This window comes from Heloderma suspectum, chromosome 3 (assembly GCF_057233095.1).
Source record: "Heloderma suspectum isolate Gila_16-S chromosome 3, 16-S_ref, whole genome shotgun sequence".
Classification (NCBI taxonomy): Eukaryota; Metazoa; Chordata; class Lepidosauria; order Squamata; family Helodermatidae; genus Heloderma; species Heloderma suspectum.
In genome coordinates this window covers 66,189,622-66,197,769 of record NC_139460.1, presented here as the reverse complement: position 1 = coordinate 66,197,769, position 8,148 = coordinate 66,189,622, and the positions used below count along the sequence as shown (strand labels likewise).

The 8,148-nt window shown below is 47.2% G+C and overlaps 1 pseudogene across 1 annotated transcript; it reads right to left on the bottom strand.

Moving 5' to 3' along the window:
• Positions 1-2,950: 2,950 nt before the first annotated feature.
• On the bottom strand, positions 2,951-4,590 carry LOC146349788 (uncharacterized; annotated as a pseudogene). The gene has a single exon (XR_014789369.1). The product of XR_014789369.1 is annotated as an uncharacterized LOC146349788 (transcript).
• Positions 4,591-8,148: the final 3,558 nt, after the last annotated feature.

Sequence of the window (8,148 nt, the reverse complement as noted above, 5' to 3'; positions counted from 1 at the left end):
TGACAAGCTGATTGCTTAGTCAAACTCCCCCCATCTGCACTGAATTACTTCTTGCAGGCCCCTTTGCAGATCCAACAGAAATATATCATTCCCTAAATTGGACAGGTGCACCCCATCCTGCCTATAGAGCTCCCCCTGCATCTGTAAAATTTCTGGATGAGGAATAACCCCATCTCCATGCTGGAATAGCCCCAGAGCTATTTCCCTGTTAACTTTCTGTCGAGCCCTTTCAATGGCCCACTGGTTCTCAACATTCCGTCAGAATGTTTTAAACAACCCAGGTTGTTCCTCCCAAGATGCAGCACCAAAACCTTGATGGAATAGAGTGGGTAGGAGGTGCTCCCACCACATGCCATACCTGCCCAGCCAGCCACTGCACACAGACATGCCGGGACAGTCCGAGCCGAGGTCCACAGCCTGACCTTGAAGCCCTCCGACCAGCCCAGAACACTATGTTGTGTCGGCGTATGAGCACAAACACACAAGTTCACATCCAGAACCCACCCCGAGGCTACTTCCTTGTCAATTTTGGCTTTTACCAGCTGGGCCATAGTGAGAACAGAGTTGTGCTTACCCTTACCCTGAAAAGGGATTCTAAAACCATGCGTAAAAACTTGGTCTAGGTAAACCACATCTTCCCTCTGCAGATTATACCCCAGGGGCCAACAACAGGGCTCAATCTTAACTGGGCTAGGTCCCTTTGGGAGGAGGCTGTTGCCTGCCCCCGGATTTCCTACTGCCTTGTCCGTCTCGTAAGTGACCCCACCAACCCTTAATTCTGGGGTGGGTGGTGCACAGGTGCTGTCCACCTCAAATGGAACATACGTGGCAGAAGTTGAACAGGTTTCGGGAACAGGAGCCTCTAGAACTCTACTCCCAGCAAAGCAAACTTTGTTGAACCGCCTGCCCCCACATTCAGCCAAACAGTCAAAGTGGGTGGCTGTTTGGCCAAATTATGACTGCTGTCTGATCTATTGCCAAATCCTGGCCTAGCCAGAGTCATGAGGTGAAGCCATAGATCCTGTTCCTTGACGTCCCAGCAGAGGGAAGGGTCTACAGTGGCCCTCATACAAAAGGCCTTGTCATAGGCCAGCCAAGCCCTGCCCTCATACTTGGAGTATGCCCTATAAATCATATATAAATATTTAGTAAGGACCCACCCTCGCCCGGGGAATTTTTGTTGTAATATCGCCATATAAATCAGAAAGCCTGGCAGCCAATTGGCCCAGGTGCAAGTGACTTCCTTTCTCCTGCCTTTGTCTTGTTCCTTATCACCTGATTTCTCATTGAATCATAGAATCATAGAATAGTAGGGTTGGAAGGGGCCTACAAGGCCATCGAGTCCAACCCCCTGCTCAATGCAGGAATCCAAGAGTCAGGTTCACAAAATAACAAGAAGAAAACATCAATGAATTCTCCATGTAAGATCTTATCCCTAGTGGCGGGCAAAAGATGAAAACCTAGTGGTATAGATGTACTACCACTGGGTATGGCATCCTTCCCCACATTGGCATATGGGTCTGCCTGTGTCAAGGAGGATTGAGACTGGACCCCATCGGTGCGGCCCACTGGGCCCTGCCAAACTGACGCACAGGCCGTCGTTGCTGGAGAAGGCTGATGCGGACCAGCCTCCGGCAGTGTGATGTGTTGCTCTGCCAAGGGCCCCGAAAGGGTGTGGCATCATCTCCAGGCCATATCTGAGGGGATATGGAAGTGTCCAGTGCGCCCGCAGGAGCAAAGGCATCAGAGCTGTAATGTGCCATGGCTGACCCCTCACTGGCGTTACTGGGACAGGTGGGGGCTGCATAATGACCTGAGGCAAAACCTCATTCCCAACTGCGTTTGGGTCAACTTGACCTCCAGTAGGCGGAGAAAAGGGCCATCTAGAGGCTGACATCCATGGGAACCATCCCCATGGCCCTATCGGGCCCCACCCATGCCAGTAGAAGGTGTTAGAGGAAGTGTCAGGGTTGCCTCTGAGCACATAGAGCACATAGAGTGGCAGAGCAGTTCAGATTCGGAGGAAGAGCTGCAAAACATGGAGGAGGAACTTCCCCAGGCTTCAGAGGCACAGCTGCTGGATGGGGAGGGGGCCCCCTTCACACATTCCTGTGATAGATAGTGAACTGGAGGAGGCAGGGGCAGGAGAACCTGAACTCCTGGATGCCAAGCGCAGATGCAGGGATAAGAGGGAGATGGCAGGAGCAGAGCTTAGGTGGTCTGCCCGATTGGGTTGGCGTCAACAGCTGCGGCTAGAGGTGTCATGGGAGAGAGGGAGATCTTTCCCTCCCACCCCTTAAGTTAGGATAGTTTGCCGCCTTTTCCCAAACCGTGGCCAACTTTCGTAGCTTCCCTTGGATCTCCTTGAAGGCTTTTTCTTTGTAGTCTGTGAGTCACTAGCAATTTGCATTTGTTTATTTATTTATTTATTTATTTATTTATTGCATTTATACCCCGCCTTTTTTCCTCTTGCAAGGAACCCAAGGCAGCTTACATTATCCTCCTCCTCCTCCATTTTATCCTCACAACAACAACCCTGTGAGGTGGGTTGGGCTGAGAGTGTGTGACTGGCCCAAAGACACCCAGTGAGCTTCCATGGCTGAGTGGGGACTAGAACCCGGATCTGCCAGCTCCTAGTCCAACAGTCTTGCCACTACACCACACTGGCTCATCTGTATAACCCATTAGAGTAAGTGGATTAAATCTGTCGAATTGAAGCCTCTTGTCTGTGTTTGATATGGCTTTTGGAGTTCTCAGCAGGGGCAAAGGTTCCTGACAGGAAGTTGTCTCACTTGCAGCTGGGAGGTCGGAGCAGGATCCCCTGGGGATGCAGTAAGCAAGGCTGCCGCCGATCCTGATGCCTGCCTCACAGCAGACGTTGTACCTTTGTTACAAAAATTGTGTTCTTTTTCCCTGGTAGACTTTCTAATTCGTTTACCAAGAACGAGAGGAGGCAGAGATCTGGTCCAACACGATTTTATTCTGCAGAATAAGGCAACCCTTGGGGCTAACGCTCCAACAAAGGTCACAATCAAGTGATGTGATCCAAAAGTTTATATAGGCAAGACCTTTGGGGGCTGTCTTACGCCTGCGCTGTACTAATCTCTTTGTCTAGCTGAGCGGGAAACAAAAAAACAGACAGCACCTTTTACATATTTAGGCATGCGCAGAGAGGTAGCCTTGTACCCTAGTAAACACATTCTTGGCATTCCCGAGTTTCTGATAAGGCGCTGTGTCTTTGTCTAGCATAGCAGTCTCACACTGAGGTAGAATAGACATAGTTTAGCTTATAAAATCATAGTATAACAGACATACAACAACTGAAATTTCTATAACACTCCCCCCTCAAAAGGCTTTTCTTAAATCCCATACCTCTCCTTGGTCCAACAGTGGACTACACACTTAAAGGCACAAACCATCATCAATAGTATCATAACAAACAAAACTGCGTTGATTACAAGTTGTTTTAACCATGCAAAATCAGGGAGCCAGGAAGTCAACCATAACCAAGGATCACTTGTTCCTGAATAATTCTGTCCAATCATATCTTGTAGTTTGGCGATTTCATCTTCTATGGTTTTGTTTAAATCATGGAACTTTACTCTACACCCTTGCTTTACTAGGGTGCAGAAGCCACCTTGGCGTGCTAAGAGATAATCTAAAACAAACCGATACTGGGCCACCAGCTGGCTGAGATCTTCAATTTCAGATTGCATGGCCCTTACCATTATGGCTGTGGCATTGATGGTCTTTTCTAAATGGCAAGTGAGGCCTAGGATGCTTTTTCTATTTTCTTGTGCAATAATTCCTGGGTATGAACCCAGGGTAAGCAATCCCGTAACTAGCCCACCCCCTACCCTGTTTGGTTCTGAATCTGACAGTTGTTTTCCAATTATTACAGTATCATCACAGTTCTTACCCATCTGTCCTACAAGTTGCCCCATCCCTCCAACCTCTTTCTTTTTCCTTCTAGATGGAGTTTTCACCACTTGTACCGGGATGGTGAGATACCCAACCCCTACACACTGGTAATTTCCAGGGTGGTAATTGGTAGCCCATCCATTGAAGAAAAACCACAGATTGGGATCTCTCATCTGCCAACCTGAGCATATGCTACCTATCCCAGAATAATTGGGAGAGAACATAGGGTACTCGGGGTATAGACTGCCAAAATCAGTGTCACCGAGATTAATGGAAGAAGAATAGGAGGAATTAAAACTTCCCCAAAGCCAAAACCTATCGGTGCACTGTGAATAATTTCTCAACCCATCTAGAAGAGGTTTAGCCTTGTTATAATTAAGGGTTTTATTATTCCAAGCACCAGAATGTTGACAACAAAAACACATTCCCCTGGTGTAAGTCTGGAATTTGAACTTTCGAAACTCAGTTTTGCTCAATTCATCAGGGGACTCTCGAGAAGAGAGTACCCTCTTTCTGTAGAGCTCCAACTATTACCTGTGGTTCTCTGATCAAGGCAGGCAACAAAGTGAAGTCTCTGACAGTTGATGGGTGCTCATAGTAAAGAATAGAATTCTCCCCGTTTTGCTTAAACATATGCACAGCATGTCTCTTAAACCAGTTTCCTTTCATCTGAGTAGGAAGTGTTAAAACAACTAGACTTAAGAAGGAAAGAGTAACATGCATGTTTAAGCATCAGGAGACTGCTCTCTCCTGAACAAATACTTTAGTCCCTCTAGTGGTTTGCTGCTCCAACGGTGGCCTTCAGGTGGGTCAGCTTCCGGTGTGACCCTCTCTGGTGCAGGTGATGCCTTTATGCGGGTGTGATGGATCCACTTCTTTCCTCCAGCGACTTTTACAGCCGTGTGAGTGGTGAGTAGAACCTGGAATGGACCCTTCCACTTCTCAGTAAGTGGTTCATCTTTCCAGGACTGGATCAACACCCAATCACCAGGACTGAAATTATGCACTGGAGCATCCAAAGGCAAGGATTGATATGGTGCTGCAAACCTGTGAAGACAAGACAAAACAGACTGCAAAGCAGTAACATATTTTTGGATCTCTAAAGCCCCTACTTCTAAGTTTACATTTAAACTATCAGCCATAGGTAATATCCGAGGTGGGCGTCCATATAACATTTCAAAGGGTGTCAATTTAATACTTCCCCTGGGGGTGCACCGTATTCGAGTTAAGGCGATTGGCAAGGCCTGTGGCCACTTCAACTTAGTCTCTGAGCAAATTTTAGTAAGCATTGACTTTAGGGTGCGATTCATCCTCTCAACTTGACCTGAAGATTGAGGCCTCCAAGGGGAGTGTAGTTTCCAGCTGATTTGTAGTGCCTGAGCCACTGCTTGCGTCACTCGTCCAACAAAATGGGGTCCCTGATCCGATTCAATTTCTTCAGGTAGAAGAACCTAGGGACTACTTCTTTTAACAGGATCTTGGCTACTATTTGTGCAGTGGCTGTGCGAGTGGGGTAAGCCTCAACCCACCCAGTCAATTGGTCTACTATTACTAATAAGTATCGATATCCATGAGTCCGGGGCAACTCTGAAAAATCAATCTGAAGTCTTTGGAAAGGATAGTAAGCCCATGGGCGACCTCCCATTTGAGTTGGGGGTTTGGACATCTTTGGGTTATTTTTGAGGCACAAATAACAGTTAGCCACCGCTCTCTGGGTCTCAACATACAATCCTGGGGCCACAATGTGTCTCACAAGCAAATCCCCCATTGCAGTTCCTCCTAAATGTGTAGCCTGGTGCAAGTCTCTCACTATAAAGCTCAAGAGAGGCTTGGGTATGAACACTTTGCCTCCTGGGACTACCCACCATCCATCTTCAGTTTGCTTTGCCTTGTATTCAAGAGCTCTTTCATGCTCAGCTGGAGAGTAGATCGGAACTAAATCTGTACTCAAATATGGGATTAGGGCTCCTTCATAATGCACCTCCTCACCTCCCATCCGTGCGGCTTCCTTTGCAGCCTTATCTGCCAAAGCATTGCCTCTTCTTTCTTCGGGATTGGCACTCTTCCCATGCGCCTTCACGTGCATCACAGCGACTTCTTTTGGCTTCATCAGGGCATCTAAAAGTTTCATGATCTGGGATCCATTTGCAATCCTCTGTCCTGAAGCAGTAATGAAGCCCCTTTCTTTCCACAGCACTCCATTTGCATGTACTGTGCTGAAAGCGTATCGCGAATCTGTAAAGATATTTATTTTCTTTCCTTCTCCTATTTCTAGGGCTCGAGTCAAAGCTGTTAGTTCTGCTGCTTGTGCTGACCAATGGCTGGGAAGACGCTCTTTCCATAAGGCCTTCTCGAGAGTTACTACTGCACATCCTGTGTATCTTTTTCCATCTATCACACAGCTGGAGCCATCTACAAACACCTCAAGGTCTGGCTTTGGTAATAAGGAATCAGTGAGGTCAGGTCTGATTAGAGTCACATGACTCAAAATCTCTAAACAGTCATGACAATTTAGATCTGGCTTAGGGAGCAAGGTGGCAGGATTCAAAAGATTGCTCTTCTTATATGTGAGTCCTGGGCTTGAAAGCAGGGAAATCTCATAGCGTGACTGGCGTGACGGATTCAAAAATTTATCTCCATTGCTTCCCAAGATCTGAGGTACGCCATGAGGAGTATGCACCTCCATATCTGCTCCCATGGCAATTTTCTGGGCTTCTTCCACTAAAAGCGCAGTTGCTGCCACAGCCCTCAAGCAAGCAGGCCATCCCTTTGCAGTTGGATCCAGAGTCTTGGAGTAGTATCCTACAGGTCTCCAGGAAGGACCTGTCCTTTGGGTCAAAACCCCTGATGCCACTCCTTTATTTTCATGTACATAGAGCCGGTACAGTTTGTTGGGATCTGGTAAGGCCAGAGCGGGTGGCGACACCAAGGCTTGCTTCAGCTCAAGAAAAGCCTTTTCCATTTCATTTGTCCATTTCCAGTGGATGATATTTTCCTTTGTCAAAGCTTCATACAGGGGCTTCGCCTTCCCCCCATAATCAGGTATCCACATTCTACAAAACCCAGTGAGCCCAAGGAAGGCTCGCAACTCTCGAGGGTCTTTAGGCCTCGGTGTCTTCTGTATGACGTCCAACCGAGCAGTGCTCAGGTCTCTGGTTCCCTTCTGAATCAGGTAGCCCAAGAAGGTGACATGGGTCTGGCAAATCTGAGCCTTTTCTCTTGACACTTTATAGCCTTTCAAGTTCAATTCTTGCAGGAGGGAGATAGTCGCTTCAGCACATGAGTCCTCTGTCTGGGTGGCCAGAAGAAGGTCATCTGAATATTGAAGCAAGGATACCCACGGCCGGTCCTCTTTCCATTGCCTCAGGTCATTCTGCAATGCACCCATGAAGATTGTTGGGCTCATGGTCAGTCCCTGCGGAAGGACGGTCCATAAGAGCTGAACCTTAATATGGGTATCGGGATCTTCCCATTCAAATGCAAATATTTTCTGACTTTCCTTATGTAAAGGGATTGAAAAGAATGCATCTTTTAAGTCCAATACTGAAAACCATCTGGCTTCTTTGGGAATTTGGGTTATAATGGTGTGTGGGTTTGGAACCACAGGATGATCTGCGCTGATAATATTGTTGACGGACCTTAAGTCTTGGACTAAGCGGAACTCAATCCCCTTTCCAGGTTTGGGGGGTTTCTTCACCCCAATTATAGGAGTATTAAAGGGTGAAGTTCCTTCTTTTAACCAGCCATATCGTTTAAACTTTTCAATCAAAGGTTTCAGTCCCCTTCTGACTTCTAGTGACAAGGGGTATTGTCTAATCTTTACTGGTTGAGCTCCAGGCTTAAGGTTGATCTGCACAGGCTTAACAAACTTTGCTCTTGCAGGTGTCTTCCCTGCCCATACATCTTCTGGGGCCCTTTTTGCCACATCGGCTGCCCAGTAGTGATCTGCTGTTTGTCGCATGCTCTCATCCACATAAACTTGCAAACACATTTGATAGTTAGATCCTTGTTGCTTTGGCAACCTAACAACCATCCTGTCATTTCGAAAAAAAATTTCTGCTTGTAACTTTGTCAACAAGTCCCGTCCAAGAAGTGCAACTGGGCACCTTTCAGACACAACAAATTCATGCTCCAAATGACAACTTCCAACCTTCGTGAGAAGGGGAAAAGTATAAGGGCCCTTAGTGGGTTGGCCTTCGATCCCTTCAATTATTACGGTTTTATCTT